We start from the raw sequence: 19,874 nt of genomic DNA on the forward strand, positions 1-19,874 counted from the left end.
TCTAGTGTTTTGACTTCCTCTTCTGACAAGTCGGCAAGACAGCAATTAAGCAGTTCATAGGTGCCAGCACTGTGCATACAGTGAACAGCCAAAAGCAAACAGATAACGTTAGATTCTTGAGTGCTGTGAAGAAAGCAAAAATGAGTAACGTGGTAAGAGTGTGAGATAGAGTTAGCCAGAATAGTGATATACTGGAATTTTAATTAATGTCGTTCATTTTTAACTTTTAAGTTTTCATTTTAAAAGTGTTGAAACTGCTTCTTTCCATCCATGACTCATCCTAAAAAGTTGTTCACTTTACTTTTTCATTTAACTATTGAACTTTTGCTTTAAAAAAAAAAAATACTGCAGGTGGCGCAGTGGTTAAGAGTCCGCCTGCCAATGCAGGGAACACGGGTTCGAGCCCTGGTCCGGGAAGATGCCGCAGAGCAACTAAGCCCGTGCGCCACAACTACTGAGCCTGTGCTCTAGAGCCCGCATGACTACTGAAGCCCACGCGCCACAACTAATGAAGCCCAGGCACCTAGACCCCATGCTCCACAGCAAGAGAAGCCACCACAATGAGAAGCCCGCGCACCGCAACAAAGAGTAGTCCCCGCTTGCCGCAACTAGAGAAAGCCCATGCGCAGCAACGAAGACCCAACGCGGCCGAAGATAATAAATAAATAAATTAAAAAAAAAATACTGCAGAGTTTATAAAGATGAGAATGTTTATTTCTGCTGCTCTCGTGTTTGTGGTGGGATTAAGATTTGAACCAAAGATGAGAATACCTAAAGGCCTCAGGGGACGTACAAAGTGGGAAGGTAAGAGAAGCCCTTTAGGCTGTGGCAGCGTTTGAAACTGTCTAAAAAAAAAGAAAGAAACAGAAAAAAGAGAAAGAAAGGATTTCAAACAGGAAGGGTAGAAGGAAAGAAATTATTCTAAGTGAAGGAAAGAGTAAGGCCAAAGGCATGGAAGCCTCCTTGTCTTTTTTACCTTAACACGTTTGTATTTTTGCAAGGAAATGTGATAGTGTTTCAGCAGATTTTTCATCTGAAGTTAATCAAAGTTAATATGCTAAGCATATTAGTAGATTTCTAACCCACCCACCCCCAAAAAAAAATCTTAGGGAGGAGGCATGGAATTTGGTAAAGACATGGGAAAATAATCATTGCCAAACAACGTATTCATAGAGGGGAAAAATGATTATCTTTTAGACTCAGGTATCATGGGCCTTAATATTTCACCTTAATAAATGCTTTTTCTATCAGTTTGAAACCTCCCTTCTTAGAACTGGAGCTGCATTTTTGTTTTGATGTCCTAGTTATATAACTGGTTCTAATCTCAGGGATAAAGTTAAAGGGCACACTAGTGATTCAAGGATTCTCTAATGTAGATTCTCCTAGTTCACTATTTTAAGGTCACGCCCTCTCAATTTTAGATATTGCCAAAGGTGAAAGACAAACCAAATAGAACATAATAGAGTCACTCTCATACCAGCAGATCATAATACTTAACATAATGTACACAAATGTGTCTGAAATACACATGAAAAATAAATTCTAAAGTTTGTTTTAGAAACAATAATGATAATAATAAGTAATTTTGTTTAGTACTTTCTACATGCCAGTTTAGTTTATGTGCTAAACTATTATCATATATTTATTTTCTCCCTTAATCATTGAAATTCCATGTGGTAGTGGTGGTGTTAGCCCCCTTTAACGGGGAAAGAAACTCAGACTTAAGAGAGTTGCCCAAGATCACACAGATAGTAAATGTGGAAACTGATATTTGAGCCCAATTGACTTCAAAGCTCATGCTTCTAACCCTTCAGCCATTTGGATGATTGCCCAAATGTGGGAGGGAGATCGTAGATTTCAAAGATAACTCTTTGCACCTCACATTTGGCAACGGTATGACTGGTTCTACCTTATTGTGCTAAAAAGTCAAGTAATTGGAGAAAGGGAATATTGGAGTGTTAGAAAAAGAGAGAACAGTAGAAATTTGGGTTTCTGAATCATCTAAGTGTAGATGTATTAGTTAGCTAGGGCTGCCCTAACAAAGTATCACAAACTGGTAGCGTAAACAACAAAGTTATCCTCTCACAGTTTTGAAGGCAGGAAGTTTGAAATTAAGGTATGTGCAGCGTTGGTTACTTCTAAGGCCGTGAGGGGGCATCTGTTCCGTGCCTTCCTCTTTATTTTCTGAGGTTTGCCGGCAAACTTGGTGTTCCTTGGCTTGTGGCAGTATAACTCCAATCTTAACATGATGTTCTCCCTGTGTGCATATCTGTCTCTGTGTCCAAACTTTTTCCTTTTTATAAGGATACCATTATACTAGATTAGGGGCTCACCCTATGCCAGTATGGCCTCATCTTAATTAATTACATCTAGAACAATTCTATTTCCAAATAAGGTCTTGATATGGGGTGCTGAGGTTGGGACTTTAAGCTTTGTATTTTGGGGGGGCACAATTCAACCCATGACAGATGTCAAAAAAGAAGGGGATGTAGAACAGATTAAATGATAGGAAAGATCTTTGAGTTGAACTGCAAAAAGCTTACTTGAAAGAGCAGAGCTGGCACTATGGAAAACAGTATGGAGGTTCCTTAAAAAACTAAAAACAGAACTACCATATGACCCAGCAATCCCACTACTTGGCATATACCCTGAGAAAACCATAATTCAAAAAGACACATGCACCCCAATGTTCACTGCAGCACTATTCACAATAGCCAGGACATGGAAGCAACCTAATGTCCATCAACAGAGGAATGGATAAAGAAGATGTGGTACATATATACAATGGAATATTACTCAGCCATAAAAAGGAATGAGATTGGGTCATTTGTAGAGATGTGGATGGACTTAGTGTCAAACAGAGTGGAGTAAGTCAGAAAGAGAAAAACAAATACCGTATATTAATGCATATATGTGGAATCTAGAAAAATGTTATAGATGAACTTATTTGTAAAGCAGAAATAGAGACATAGATGTAGAGGACAAATGTATGGATACCAAGGGGGAAGAGGAGGGTGGGAGGAATTGGGAGATTGGGATTGACATACATACACTATTGATATTATGTATAAAATAGATAACTAACGAGAACATACTGTATAACACAGGGAACTCTACTTAATGCACTGTGGTGACCTAAATGGGAAGGAAATCCAAAAAAGGGGATAGATGTATATGTACAGCTGATTCATTTTGCTGTACAGTAGAAACTAACACAACATTGTAAAGCAACTATACTCCAATAAAAACTAACTTAAAAAAAAAGAAAGAAAGAAAGATAGACCAACACTGGGAACAGAAGCTAAACCAGTACACATGAAAGATTTTATATCATGGAGTGGTGGGGTCCAGCTGAGCTGAGTTCCAATTCCAGCTCTCTCTGTGGCCTTTGGCAAATGACTTATTTTTCCGAGTCAGTAAAGTGATAATACTAGCATATCGTGAGGAGTAAAAAGAGAGTTGTTGAAAGTGTTTGCCACTGTGCCTGTTAAGTAGTTTCTTACCTTATAAAGAACTTCACATGAGAATATATGGAAAGGTTCTTAATATTACCTTCCTCCTGTCCTAAAGCATCTAGCATTTAGTACAGTGACTTACATACTGGAGTCATTAAACCAACATGTACTGAATGAATTCATGGAAAGAAGTAAGATTAAGCATCTGGGTAGTCGGCACACCAACAATAAAGCCATGTTGGCAACTATTGTCATAAATGAATGCCTTTTTTGACTTAGTTGGAGGCTTTGGGCATCCCAGGAAACCACTTTTAATTTGAAAACTTTTAAAATGTTCCTACCTTTGGGGGTAGAAATAAATATAATGGATGGAAATGGAAGTTAAGAAACATGAGAAAACTCAAAAATATTATCCTGCTGCAGCTCCAGAACACATAGGTCTAGCCTTGGCTTATGTAGCATATGGTTTTAAACATAGTGAAGAAAAATAGTTGTAGCTGAAAAAAGGTTTGGGCCAAAGAAAATAGAATCCTATTATATCAAGGGATGAATCAAAGGAGAAGGAGAAAGTTGGTGAGAGGGAAAAGAATAAAAAATAAATAAAGTAGACGAATAAGAGTGGAATAGATTAATAAAGGCTGTAAGTAGTAGTTTGGAAAATTAATATTTAAAGCCTTCCATTGAAAAGCCAGTTTATTAAAGGAAAAAAAAAAAAAGGCTGTGCGGGACAGTGGGGCTAATTTATTGTATTGACAAGTATGAAGCCTATATATTTTGAGGTTTTTGTGTAATTCTCACCTAAGTGTTCTTAAGTATTACTAAGATTGTTTCCTCAGCCCTTGTTTTTCTTGCTACCAGATGCTACACAGAGCTCTCTGGGCGCCACAGCTGCTCCCTACAGGGCTGATTCAGGATGTGTAGGAACGAAACGAAACGTACGGAGGAAGATAATTAGAGGCAATACCTAAAGCTTATGAATAAACTAATTATAAACCAACAACACAGGCAATTTATAAATGAAGTAAATAGTGCTAATAGAGCAAACCCTAAATTAACATTAAATTTATTCCCTTGGGGCACAAGGAGGACCTGGGTGTGCAGGATTCCAGGTCCCAGGGCTACTTCCTGAAGACCAGCTCTGCTGTTATCTGTGTAACTTTTTTTTGAAAAATGGGTCCTTATGCTCTAACATGTGTTTGACAATTGCAGTTCTTATTGCAAAATCATTGGAATGAAGCCAGGACCGCTGCTGTGCTTAAAACTAGAGCTATATTAAAGAAAAAAAAAAAAAGTCCTAGTTCCATAATCACTTCTCTACCGTTTTCTGACTCTGTAGTTCTGGTCAAAACACTTCTAGTCTCTGCCTCTCAAGTGCTTCATCTGTAAAATGAAGTAGAGAATTGAATGAGATGCTTTTAAACACTCTTTTGGTTTGGACATTCTGTGTCATCACTTTGAAACAATAATTTTAACTTTCAGTAAATGTTGAACATCTGTGTGATCATTTTCCGATATCATATGACTTCAGCCACAAGACACTGAGCTGTAGCTGATACCAGCTTCCCTCCTGTGTCTCCAGATTATAGGTGATTTCTTTATTTGTAAATTTGTAAGTACGGCTGTCCCTTTTTTTTTTTTTTTTTTTTGGCCATGAGCGCGTCATGGGGATCTTAGTTCCCTGACCAGGGATTGAACCCGCGCCGCCTGCATTGGAAGCGCAGAGTCTTAACCACTGGACACCAGGGAAGTCCCAGCTGTTGCTTTTTTATATTAGGACAAGTAAGCATGTTCATTATAGAAAACTTGGATAATATTGTATCAATTATAATCCTTATGTATGGAACAGAATAACCTATGGTCAACATTAAACAAAAAAAAAAAGTGGCTCAGGAAATAAGTGTTTGCTGAGCAATCAGGCTCACGGAATGGTAGAAACAGGATAGTTCCAGGGATCTTGGTTACAGGAACTTTTACAAAGTCTCTTAAGTTAGTGCTTCTCAAACTATCTGACTGTTTGACTAAATGAAGATTTTTCACCCAGTCTGTCACAGATAATTAGTTTAATAAAATACAATAAATATTAATTACTAGTGGTTCTCCAAGACTAACCCTCTTGCAGATAATAAATGTAAGCCTAAACATTTTAGAAACAACTACCTGAAGATACTGGAGAATGACCAAAAGCAGACAGAACTGGAGGGCGGGGGTGGAGATTGACCCTTGGGAAAAGGAATGGCACTGGCTGAATTCCCATTTTTATGGCTTTTAGTATGAGGGGAGCCCCCAGTCAGTGTCACATGGAACAACTAATAGTCAGAGGTCCTCAGTTTTACTGCCCTGAAAACCAGAGGACAGAGTTTGGAGCAACCGCAGCTGCTGAAAACGGAGGGCAGGGGGGAAATCCCAGAAAGGAGAGAGCCAGAGAGGGGCAGACGGATATTCTGTGTATAGACCCAGCTAAATCTCTAACTGGCCCTGAGCGAGACATGCATGGGGTAGACTCAAAGCAACACAATTAAGGCTAAAGAAAATGCACAGAGATTTCAGCTGCTTCCCATCACTGGAGAAACAGATTATAAAGTTTGAGTCAAGGTTGATTAACTCTTCTGAAATTAAAAAAGAAAAAAAAATCAATATTCTTTGAAAGAATACAAGAGAATCCAGAGTCTCTGCCATGTATCATTCATGATACATTATTTTTTCTTATTAATTAAAAAAATACATGTAACTATTTAAAGCAAAAATTATAACATTTTATTATGGACATATCATTTGTAGATATACTGCTTATGAAAACTAGAACATAAATGATTAGAAGCTGGCGCTGCATAAGTGGACCTATATGGGGGTAAGGTTCTAATGTTTTGCATGAAGTGCTACAATATTAACTCAAAATAGATCAGAAACGTTAGGAATGTGTTTTGTAAACCCTAAGCAACCACTAAAATATAATTCAAAGAGACATACCTAAAAACACAGCAGATAAATTAAAATGTAATTCCAAAACTTGTTTTCAATTAAATAAAAAGAAGATAAGAAAGAAGAAATTAATAAAAAAAAAACAGATGGGAAGATATAAAACAATAAAACAGTAGACTTAAATCCAACCATGTCAATACTCACCTTAAATGTAAATATACTATCTGGTCAAATTAAAAGACAGAGATCATTAGAATGGATTTTTAAAACATCAACTATATTCTGTCTATAAGAGATGCATATTTATTTATTTGGCCCCAAGGCTTCTGAGATCTTAGTTCCCCGACTAGGGATTGAAGATTGAACCCATGCCCTTGACAGTGAAAGCAGATGGCCAGGAATTTCCCTTTTTTTTTTTTTGGAAGAGATGCAATTTTTTTAAATTTAATTTTATTTATTTTTTTATACAGCAAGTTCTTATTAGTTATCTATTTTATACATATTAGTGTATATATGTCAATCCCAATCTCCCAATTCATCCCACCACTTTCCCCCCTTGGTGTCCATATGTTTGTTCTCTACATCTGTGTCTCTATTTCTGCCCTGCAAACCAGTTCATCTTTACCATTTTTCTAGATTCCACATATACGTGTTAATATACGATATTTGTTTTTCTCTTTCTGACTTACTTCATTCTATATGACAGTCTCTAGATCCATCCACGTCTCTACAAATGACACAATTTCGTTCCTTTTTATGGCTGAGTAATATTCTATTGTACATATGTACCACATCTTCTTTATCCATTCGTCTGTCGATGGGCATCTAAGTTGCTTCCATGACCTGGCTATTGTAAATAGTGCTGCAATGAACATTGGGGTGCATGTGTCTTTTTGAATTATGGTTTTCTCTGGGTATATGCCCAGTAGTGGGATTGCTGGGTCATATGGTAATTCTGTTTTTAGTTTTCTAAGGAAGCTCCATACTGTTCTCCATAGTGGCTGTATCAATTTACATTCCCACCAACAGTGCAAGAGGGTTCCCTTTTCTCCACACCCTCTCTAGCATTTGTTGTTTGTAGATTTTCTGATGGTGCCCATTCTAACTGGTGTGAGGTGATACCTCATTGCAGTTTTGATTTGCATTTCTCTAATAATTAGTGATGTTGAGCAGCTTTTCATGTGCTTCTTGGCCATCTGTATGTCTTCTTTGGAGAAATGTCTATTTAGGTCTTCTGCCCATTTTTTGATTGGGTTGTTGGTTTTTTAAATATTGAGCTGCATGAGCTGTTTATATATTTTGGAGATTAATCCTTTGTCCGTCGATTTGTTTGCAAATATTTTCTCCCATTCTGAGGGTTCTCTTTTCATCTTGTTTGTAATTTCCTTTGCTTTGCAAAAGCTTTTAAGTTTCGTTAGGTCCCATTTGTTTACTTTCGTTTTTATTTCCATTACTCTAGGAGGTGGATCAAAGAAGATTTTGCTGTGATTTATGTCAAAGAGTGTTCCTCCTATGTTTTCCTCTAAGAGTTTTATAGTGTCCGGTCTTACATTTAGGTCTCTAATCCACTTTGAGTTTATTTTTGTGTATGGTGTTAGGGAATGTTCTAATTTTATTCTTTTACATGTAGCTGTCCAGTTTTCCCAGCACCACTTATTGAAGAGACTGTCTTTTCTCCATTGTATATCCTTGCCTCCTTTGTCATAGATTACTTGAACATAGGTGCGTGGGTTCATCTCTGGGCTTTCTATCCTGTTCCATTGATCTATATTTCTGTTTTTGTGCCAGTACCATATTGTCGTGATTACTGTAGCTTGGTAGTGTAGTCTGAAGTCAGGGAGTCTGATTCCTCCAGCTCCATTTTTTTCCCTGAAGACTGCTTTGGCTATTCGGGGTCTTTTGTGTCTCTATACAAATTTTAAGATTTTTTGTTCTAGTTCTGTAAAAAATGCCATTGGTAATTTGATAGGGACTGCATTGAATCTGTAGGTTGCTTTGGGTAGTATAGTCATTTTCACAATATTGATCCTTCCAATCCAAGAACATGGTATATCTCTCCATCTGTTTGTATCATCTTTAATTTCTTTCATCAGTGTCTTATAGTTTTCTGCATACAGGTCTTTTGTCTCCCTAGGTAGGTTTATTCCTAAGTATTTTATTCTTTTTGTTGCAATGGTAAATTGGAGTGTTTCCATAATTTCTCTTTGAGATTTTTCATTATTAGTGTATAGGAATGCAAGAGATATCTGTGCATTAATTTTGTATCCTGCAACTTTACCAAATTCATTGATTAGCTCTAGTAGTTTTCTGGCTTCTTTAGGATTCTCTGTGTATAGTATCATGTTATCTGCAAACAGTGAGAGCTTTACTTCTTCTTTTCCAATTTGGATTCCTTTTATTTCTTTTTCGTCTCTGCTTGCTGTGGCTAAAACTTCCAAAACTATGTTGAATAATAGTGGTGAGAGTGGGCAACCTTATCTTGTTCCTGATCTTGGTGGAAATGGTTTCAGTTTTTCACCATTGAGAATGATGTTGGCTATGGGTTTGTCATATATAGCCTTTATTATGTTGAGGTAGGTTCCCTCTATGCCTACTTTCCAGAGAGCTTTTATCATAAATGGGTGTTGAATTTTGTCGAAAGCTTTTTCTGCATCTGTTGAGATTATCATATAGTTTTTATCCTTCAGTTTGTTAATATGGTGTATCACATTGATTGATTTGCATATATTGAAGAATCCTTGCATCCCTGGGATAAATCCCACTTGATCATGGTGTATGATCCTTTTAATGTGTTGTTGGATTCTGTTTGCTAGTATTTAATTGAGGATTTTTACATCTATACTGCTCAGTGACATTGGTTTGTAATTTTCTTTTTTTGTAGTATCTTTGTCATGTTTTGGTATCAGGGTGATGTTGGCCTCATAGAATGAGTTTGGGAGTCTTCCTTCCCCTGCAATTTTTTTGGAAGAGTTTGAGAAGGATGGGTGTTAGCTCTTCTCTAAATGTTTGATAGAATTCACCTGTGACGCCATCTGGTCCTGGACTTTTGTTTGTTGGAAGATTTTTAATCACAGTTTCAATTTCATTACTTGTGATTGGTCTGTTCATATTTTCTGTTTCTTCCTGGTTCAGTCTTGGAAGGTTATACCTTTCTAAGAATTTGTCCATTTCTTCCAGGTTGTCCATTTTATTGGCATAGAGTTGCTTGTAGTAGTCTCTTTGGATGCTTTGTATTTCTGTGGTGTCCGTTGTAACTTCTCCTTTTTCACTTCTAATTTTACTGATTTGAGTCCTCTCCCTCTTTTTCTTGATGAGTCTGGCTAAAAGTTTATCAATTTTGTATCTTCTCAAAGAACCAGCTTTTAGTTTTATTGATCTTTGCTATTGTTTTCTTTGTTTCTATTTCATTTATTTCTGTTCTGATCTTTATGATTTCTTTCCTTCTACTAACTTTGGGTTTTGTTTGTTCTTCTTTCTCTAGTTCCTTTAGGTGTAAGGTTAGATTGTGTTTTTGAGATTTTTCTTGTTTCTTGAGGTAGGCTTGTATTGCTATAAACTTCCCTCTTAGAACTGCTTTTGCTGCATCTCATAGGTTTGGATCGTCATGTTTTCTTTGTCATTTGTCTCTAAGTATTTTTTGATTTCCTCTCTGATTTCTTCAGTGATCTCTTGGTTATTTAGTAACGTATTGTTTAGCCTCCATGTGTTTGTGTTTTTTACACTTTTTTCCCTGTAATTGATTTCTAATCTCATAGCGTTATGGTCAGAACAGATGCTTGATATGATTTCAATTTTCTTAAATTACTGAGGCTTGATTTGTGACCCAAGATGTGTTCTATCCTGGAGAATGTTCCGTGTGCACTTGAGAAGAAAGTGTAATCTGCTGTTTTTGGATAGAATGTCCTATAAATATCAATTAAATCTATCTGGTCTATTGTGTCATTTAAAGCTTGTGTTTCCTTATTAATTTTCTGTCTGGATGATCTGTCCATTGGTGTAAGTGAGGTGTTAAAGTCCCCCACTATTTTTGTGTTACTGTTGATTTCCTCTTTTAGAGCTGTTAGCAGTTGCCTTATGTATTGAGGTGCTCCTATGTTGGCTGCATATATATTTATAATTGTTATATCTTCTTCTTGGATTGATCCCTTGATCATTATGTAGTGTCCTTCCTTGTCTCTTGTAACCTTCTTTATTTTAAAGTCTATTTTATCTGACATGAGTATTGCTACTCCAGCTTTCTTTTGATTTCCATTTGCATGGAATATCTTTTTCCATCCCCTCACTTTTAGTCTGTGTGTGTCCCTAGGTCTGAAGTGGGTCTCTTGTAGACAGCATATATATGGGTCTTGTTCTTGTATCCATTCAGTGAGCCTGTCTTTTGGTTGGAGCATTTAATCCATTTACGTTTAAGGTAATTATCGACATGTATGTTCCTATTACCATTGTCTTAATTGTTTTGGGTTTGTTTTTGTAGGTCCTTTTCTTCTCTTGTGTTTCCCACTTAGAGAAGTTCCTTTAGTATTTGTTGTAGAGCTGGTTTGGTGGTGCTGAATTCTCTTAGCTTTTGTTTGTCTGTAAAGCTTTTGATTTCTCCATCGAATCTGAATGAGATCCTTGCTGGGTAGAGTAATCTTGGTTGTAGGTTCTTCCCTTTCATCACTTTACATATATCATGCCGCTCCCTTCTGGCTTGTAGAGTTTCTGCTGAGAAATCAGCTGTTAACCTTATGGGAGTTCCCTTGTATGTTATTTGTCATTTGTCCCTTGTTGCTTTTAATACTTTTTCTTTGTCTTTAATTTTTGTCAATTTGATTACTATGTGTCTTGGCGTGTTTCTCCTTGGGTTTATCCTGCCTGGGACTCTCTGCACTTCCTGGACTTGGGTGGCTATTTCCTTTCCCATGTTAGGGAACTTTTCGACTATAATCTCTTCAAATATTTTCTTGGGTTCTTTCTCTCTCTCTTCTCCTTCTGGGACCCCTATAATGCGAATGTTGTTGCATTTAATGTTGTCCCAGAGGTCTCTTAGGCTGTCTTCGTTTCTTTTCATTCTTTTTTCTTTATTCTGTTCTGTGGCAGTGAATTCCACCTGTCCGTCTTCCAGGTCACTTATCCGTTCTTCTGCCTCAGTTATTCTGCTATTGATTCCTTGTAGTGTATTTTTCATTTCAGTTATTGTATTGTTCATCTCTGTTTGTTTGTTCTTTAATTCTTCTAGGTCTTTTTTAAACATTTCTTCCATCTTCTTGATGTTTGCCTCCATTCTTTTTCTGAGGTCCTGGATCATTTTCACTATCATTATTCTGAATTCTTTTTCTGGAAGTTTGCGTATCTCCACTTCATTTAGTTGTTTTTATGGGGTTTTATCTTGTTCCTTCATCTGATACAAAGTCCTCTGCCTTTTCATCTTGTCTGTCTTCCTGTGAATGTAGTTTTCCTTCCACAGGCTGCAAATTTGTAGTTCTTCTTGCTTTTGCTGTCTGCCCTCTGGTGCATGAGGATATCTAAGAGGCTTGTGCAAGCTTCCTGATGGGAGGGACTGGTGATGGGTAGAGCTGTGTGTTGATCTGGTGGGCAGAGCTCAGTTAAACTTTAATCCACTTGTCTGCTGATGGGTGGGGCTCCCTGTTGGTTTTTTGGCCTGAGGCGCCCAGCACTGGAGCCTACCCGGCTCTTTGGTGGGGCTAATGGCGGACTCTGGGAGGGCTCACGCCAAGGAGTGCTTCCCAGAGCTTCTGTTGCCAGTGTCCTTGTCCCTATGGTGTGCCACAGCCACCACCCGCCTCTGCAGGAGACCCTCCAACACTAGCAGGTAGGTCTGGTTCAGTCTCCTATGTGGTCACTGCTCCTTCCCCTGGGTCCTGATGCACACACTACTTTGTGTGTGCCCTCCAAGAGTGGAGTCTCTGTTTCTCCCAGTCCTGTCAAAGTCCTGCAATGAAATCCCGCTAGCCTTCAAAGTCTGATTCTCTAGGAATTCCTCCTCCCATTGCCAGACCCCCAGGTTGGGAAGCCTGACATGTGGCTCAGAACCTTCACTCCAGTGGGTGGACTTCTGTGGTATAAGTGTTCTCCAGTTTGTAAGTCACCCACACAGCAGTTATGGGATTTTATTTTATTGTGATTGCGCACCTCCTACCTTCTCATTGCAGCTTCTCCTTTGTCTTTGGATGTGGGGTGTCTTTTCTGGTGAGTTCCAGTGTCTTCGTGTCATTGATTGTTCAGCAGTTAGTTGTGGTTCCGGTGCTCTCACAAGAGGGAGTGAGCGCATGTCCTTCTATTCCGCCATCTTGAACCAATCTTGAAACTGGAAGAGATACATTTTTAAATAGTTTAAGAGTAAAAGGATGAGAAAAGATATACCATGCAACCAATAAACAAAAAGGCTGTAGTGACTATGTTAACATCAGGTAAAATATACTTCCAGACTATTACCAATGATAGAGGTATTTCACAATCATAAATGACAAATGAGCAAGTTCACTGGGGAGACAAAACAAATATATATATATATATATATATATATATATATATATATATATATATATACAGAAATTAAACGGTATGATAAACAAACTCAAAATTACAGTTGGAGATTTGAACATCCCCCTCTTAGCAATTGACAGAACAATTAGACAAAATAAGTAAGATCATAGAAGGTATGAAAAAATCTATCACTCTCACCTAATTAACTGTTATAAAATACTACATCCAACAGCAGTAGAATATTATTATTTTCAAGTGCACATGATACTGTTTACAAAGATGGAATGCATGCCATGCTGCAAAACAACTTTCAATAAATTTTAAGAGATTGAAATTTCCAGGATAGAAATATTCCACAATAAAATTAAATCAGAAATCAATAATATAAAGACATCTAGAAAATCCCCCAATAATTGAAAATTAGAAACACACTTCTTATTAATCCATGGGAAAAATAAATAAATAAGGAAAATTAGAAAATATTTCAAATTATATGCTAATTTGCAGCATGTAGTTAAAGCAGTGCATAGAGAGAAATTTAAAACCTTTTGTGCTAATATTAGAAAAGAAGAAAGGGCTAACATCAATGATATGTTTCTAAAGTATAAAAAATAAGCGCAAAATACGTCAAAAGAAAGTGAAAGAAGTGGTTTCACTGGTGAATTCTATCAGACAGTTAAGGAAAAATAACACTAATCTCATACAAACTCATCCAGAAAATACTGGGAGTAGGCAAAACTTCCAACTTGTTTTACAAGTCCAGGATTACCATGATACCAAAACCTGACAAAAGAAAAGGAAATTACAGGACAACATTATTCATAAACATAGGTAGAAAAATCCTTGTCCAATTTAGCAAATTGAACCCACCTTATATAAAAAAGATAATACTGTATGTCCTAAATTGGGTTTATCCCAAGAATGCAAGGTTGGATTAACAGTAGAAAATTGATCAGTTTATCATATTAAAAATATAAATAAGAAAAATTATTTACAATAAATTCAAAAGACACTTCTGATAAAAATCCAACACCAATTCATGTTAATGTCCCTCAGTACATTAGAAATATGAGAACTTCCTCAATCTGATAAAATGTACATATGAAAAATCGACAGCTAACCTCATACTTACTGGTAGAAGACCTAGTGTTTTCTTCCTAAGATTGGGAACAAAGTGAGTATCCCTATTCTCAACATTTCTATTCAACATTTTCCTGGTAATCCTAGTCAGTGCAATAAAGTAAGTGAAAAATGAAGGCATACACTTCAGAAAGGAAGAAGTAAAACTCATTCATAGATGACATGATTATGCAGAAAATCTAAAAGAGTCTATAAAACAACTATTTGAACTAATGAGGAAATTTAGCAAGATTGCAGGATACAAAATTAATTTAAAATTAATTTACTTTTATATATAATCAACAAGTGATTGGAAAAGTAAATGTAAAAAAAAATCCATTTTAATAACTTCTAAAACCAAAATATTTAGAAATAACTTGACATGAGGCATGTCATAGATACCTCTACAATGACAACTGCAAAGCATTTCTGAAAGAAATTAAAGAAGATTTACATCAGTGGAGAGATATATCATGTTCATGAATTAAAAGGCAATATTAATTGGATATCAGTTCTCTCTAAATTGATCTATAGAGTCAACAAAATCCCAATAAGAATCCCCCCAGGTTTTTTTGGAGAAATTGAGAGCTGATTCTAACATTTCTATTGAAATTCAAAGGACCCAGAATATTTAGACCGCTCTTGAAAAAGAGCAAAGCTGGAGAATTTTCACTCCCTGACTTCAAACATACCAGATTTTGACACGTGATGGAAGCAAGTAAGTGGAAGTAGATGGCCCCACCTGAAATCCCCCCCGGTGCAGTGGGGGCAGGCAGCATTCCAGGGGAGTAGGGATGAGATTCTGACTGTAGTGCCTACCTCCAGCAGTGTTGACACAGTCTGGGTACTGGGCCGCTCCTGTGCTGTGATTTTAGGCACGTAGCTTCTAAGTGGTGTGCATAATCCTCCTGATAACCCTGTGCGTTACCTAATAACCTATGATACATTCAGTGTCTGCTTAAATGAGCAAAAGTTGTTTCTTTTAATAGCAACAGGGAACCCTGATTGATACAAATGCTAGGAAGAAAAAATAAAGAAGGATGAAGGGACAAAGGGTTACAGGTGTATCAATTTGCATTCGCATAACCCTTTGTCCCTTCATCATATCAATTTACATTTCCATAACCCTTTGTCCCTTCATCATATCAATTACATTTCCATAACCCTTTGTCCCTTCATCATATCAATTTACATTTCCATACCCTTTGTCCCTTAATCCTTCTTTATTTTCTTCGTAGCATTTGTAGCAATCAGGGTTCCCTGTTGCTATTAAAAGAAACAACTTTTGCTCATTTAAGCAGAAAATGAAGGGTGGGATAGGGAGGGTGGGAGGGAGATGCAAGAGGGAGGGGATATGGGGATATATGTATGTATACGAATAGCTGATTCACTTTGTTATACAGCAGAAACTAACACACCATTGTAAAGCAATTATACTCCAATAAAGATGTTAAAAAAAAAAGGGTTATGGGTCTGTGTTTTGATATAGGGGTAAGAATGAACTCTGAGGAGGTGACATTTAAACAGAGACCATATTATTCCATTTTAGTTTGTAAAGAAAAAATGTTTCACATGTGTATATATGTCTACATGAACATATAAAAATATGAATAGATAATTGTGGTAGGTTGATAATTGATCCCAAAGATACGTCCACATCCTAATCCCTGCCAGTTATAATATTACCTTATTTGAAAAAAAGGGTCCCTGCAGTTTTGATTAAGTTAAAGATCTTGAGATGAAGAGATCATTTTGGATTTTGGCTCAGTGAAATTGATGTTGAACTGCTGGCCTGCAGAACTGCAGCTTATTTTAAGCTCCAAATTTGTGGTTATTTGTTATAGCAGCCACAGAAGACGAATGAGAAAATATTTTCGACTGTAACACTAAGGATCTGGAAGGAGGATGGGAAAGAGAGGTTAGATGTGAGAGGAAGATAGGAGTATGAATATGTGTACCACAAAATCTTATTGTAAATTAAAAGTAGATGGACGCAAAACAAGAACATGCCTTTTATTAAAATATATACAAACAAAAAATTTGTATTAAACAGGCAAGAAGGATTGCTGATGGGGAGGGAATGGGAATGGGGATAGAGGGAAATACATGACAACAGAAATGAAAAATTCAGTTGAAGGATTGGAACATAAAGTTAAGGAAACTTCAAATAAGATGGAGCAAAAAGAGAAAGAGATGAAAAGTAGAAGAGAAAAAGAGTAATAAGTAAGAGGACCCAATAGTCTAGTGACCCAATAGCTACATAAAGAGCAATCCAGAAAGAGAGAACAAAAAAAGGGGATGTAGTCATCAAAGAAATAATTCAAAAAAATTCTCCTCTATGACTTGATGTTAGACTGGAGCGAGAATGCAGAATAAAATAAGATTAGAGAAACAGGCAGGGATTAGATCATAAAGATTCTGGAGGCCGCTTCAAGGAACCTTTGCTAGAGCTAATCCTGTTTAGAATGGCTCTAAAAGCTCTCCTAATCTACCTGCTCACCCAGGAATTTTTACATAATCTTCAAGACTCACTGTAACATCACTTCCTCAGGAAGCCACCCTGGACTCATTTAGCCAAAGTAAACAGTTCTTCCAATATGTTTCTCTTATAGAACTCATTGCATTATAATAAATTGTTAATCAGTGTCTGTTTTATCTGCTAGAAGGAGGTATGTATGCTACTTAAGGGCAGAGGCTGGACGGAGCTCACTTATCTTTGAATTTGCAATGCCTGGCACTAGGCAGTAACTCAATGGTCTTGAGTTACTTTATTTTACCTTGGCTCCAAATTAAGAATTTCCCAGTCTTCAAACATTAACCCTTCCCAAATAGTAAATAAGTTGAAGATAAGTGAAGCCTCTATTTTTTTGTGCCAGAAAATTGTGAGAGTGAGCGTGACATAGCAGCCGTCATGTTCGAGTGCCAAGCCCTTCACATAGTTTATCACCAGTGCTCACAGCCATCTTACAAGATAAGCATTATAATCCCAGTCACACAGATGGAGAAATTGACCTGTGCTCCAAAGTCACATACAGCTAGTACAGTCATCCCTTGGTATCAGAGGGTATTGGTTCCCCAGTGCATGTGCTCAAGTCCCTTATACAAAATGGCATAGTATTTGCATAACTTACAGCACACCCTTCCATTTGCTTTAAATCATTTCTAGATTACTTATAATACCCAATACAATGTAAACGATATATAAATAGTTGTAAACAGAATTTAAATGATATGTAAATCGTTGCTACTGCTTGGCAAATTCAAGTTTTGGTTTTTGGAAATTTCCAAAAAATTTTTAAAAATATTTTCAGTCCCCTCCCTCCTTGGTTGAGTTCAAGGAATGCAGAAGGAGGATACAGAGGGCCGACAAGTGCCTTGAATTGAACCTCAAGCCTCTGCCTCCAGGGGGATATTCCCAGCCACTCCGCCATGCGTCTTCAGCTTTCACTATAATTCCTGCAAATATTTTTCTAATCCGAGTACTTCACATCAGTTAATTCATTGCCAGGTTACTAAGGTCTGGCTTCAGTGATTACAAACACCACATCATTTACCCACTGTGAAAAATAACGCACTTTAAATAAAAAATCTGGGCTGCTCTAGCCTTCTGAGACGGACTGCATTCTGCCTATGGAATGTGTATCTCTCTAAATAAACTTGCTTTCACTAAAAAAAAAAAAAGAGTCGTTATGAACCTAATTTTCTAATTCACATTTGTGTTTTTAAGTTTAGGTGTTCCCTATCTTTTCTGTGTCTACCTAGCTTCCTTTCTTACTCTTAGTATTCCTAAATTTTACTCATTTTAAGGTAGGGGGTTCAACTATATGAAATATAGACTCATCTTTTTTTTTTCTCTCTCATACAGAGAGAAAAAGTACAGCACATCCTAAGTGGTGGACGTAAACAGCCTATGCCTTAAAAAAAAAAAAAAAAAAAAAAAAGTCCTTGCTCCGCCCTCCGCCCGCCCTCGCCCCGCCCTCGCCCCGCCTCCGGAGCTCCTCCCTATACTTTAGGGCTGCGTGGAACTCCCGGCCGCGCTTCCCGTAGGGGAATCCGGGATTCCTGGGCCCGGCTGAGCAATCGCCGCCCGCGTTTCCGCTCGTTCAAGGTCGAGTCCGAGGGCGCGGGCTTGAACCCGGGAGCCAGGAGCCGCGGCGCAGGAGTCCGCGCACTGCCCATGGACTCGCCGGGGGACCCCGAAGGCCCACGCCCCCCAGGAGGTTACAGAGAGCAGCGAGGCCGGATGTACCTCTGGGGCTTGGGTCGTGTATCTTTAACAGCGATTGAATTAGCTTTAGCGGGGTTTGTTTGCGAGAGATTCGAAAAGGAGGGGGCCTGGCAGTGGGGTTCGGGTCAGCGTGTTTTTTCTCTCTTTAAAGGGGTTAAAGTTTGCGCACTGGGGTGGTGCGGATGTGGTCTCTAAGGACTTTCTCTCTGTAGCTCTACTTTTAAGTACTATGTGTTTAAGAATGCATTCAAATAAGTGTGCCCGTTAGACAAACGAAAATCATTACATTTCGAGCCCCGCTGTTGTCCCCCTCGCCCCTTTAACTTTCTCTCAGTTCCCTTCCTCATCCACTACCAAAATTTTTACACAGATTCTTAAGACTTCCTCCTGTTGCACAGATTTCTTTTTCTAGACAGCAATGGCAACCTCTGAAAAAATAGAACAACTCAAATATACTTTTCTTACTTAAATTCTTTTTTCTCAAAACCATTTAATTTAAAAATAGCAAATAGATTTACTGGATGTTTGGAACTGAGTAATTGACCTCGTGTCTTTAAATTAAATGGAAATTTAGCCCTGGGAATAAGTATTAAATTAATCGATGCAGAAGACCAGTAATTATTGTAAAACACTGAGTCACAGATTTATGGCACTTGTCTTTCCAGGAGCTGCCATTGTAAGTATTAATTCTCCAGTTGAATGATTTAGCTTATTTTCTCCTACTTACACTTCACTTGACTTCAATAGTACCCTCTTGATAAACCGCTAACATGACATGCTAAAGATGTGATTGAGTCCATGTAGCATATGAAGCTATTAACTTGAGAAAGCACACTATACTTCAGAGAACAGTACTCTGGAGAGCACCCTGTGGCCTCATCCTTCTTGAAGGAATCTATTAAAGGTGAAAGAAATAGACCTTATGGTGAAGGCAAAACAAAGCAGATGGTTTGATAATTTGTGCACTGAAATCCTAATAGGGAATAGTATGTAAATGAAAAGTGATATATTTTGGAAATTGCCGTGATATACAGGGATTGTGTTACATTTGATCAAATGTGCTGTATTCAAAATAGCCCTTAGCTCAGTAAATGTTATCCTGAGTGCATTTCTGTGCACAGAAGTGACATTTCTGTACTTTGATCAGTAGCCCCAATTACATGTCTGTAATTGCAGCATGTTTGCCTTCAAGGTGATGGCCCTCCAGGAGGTGCAAGGGAGACATCCAGGCGGCTTTCAAGAGAACAGATTTTTGTACTGATATCAGCAGCTTCCATTAACTTAGGTTCCATGATGTGCTATTCTATCCTTGGACCTTTTTTCCCCAAGGAGGTAAGACATTTTTATATCCTTATGAACTATTAGTGTTTTTAAAAAGCCTTTGAAATACTTCATTTGGGGGATGTAAAAATCTGCATATGGCAAAGATGATGTATAGAACTTCAGCCAACAGAAGACTTCTTACAGGATATTTGATACCAGAAAAAAAAAATTCAGTAAAAATAACATCATCTTAGGAAGTAATTCACCTAAGTATAATTGACCTTCTGAGGATTACTTTGCTTACCATGTAGTTTGATTCATCTGTGTGGTTTCTGCAACTGATGAAAAAAAAAAAAAAAAGGAAGTGCACTGAATAACTGAGATTTTAACGTTATTGCAAAAGA

Source organism: Balaenoptera musculus, chromosome 12, assembly GCF_009873245.2.
Source record: "Balaenoptera musculus isolate JJ_BM4_2016_0621 chromosome 12, mBalMus1.pri.v3, whole genome shotgun sequence".
Classification (NCBI taxonomy): Eukaryota; Metazoa; Chordata; class Mammalia; order Artiodactyla; family Balaenopteridae; genus Balaenoptera; species Balaenoptera musculus.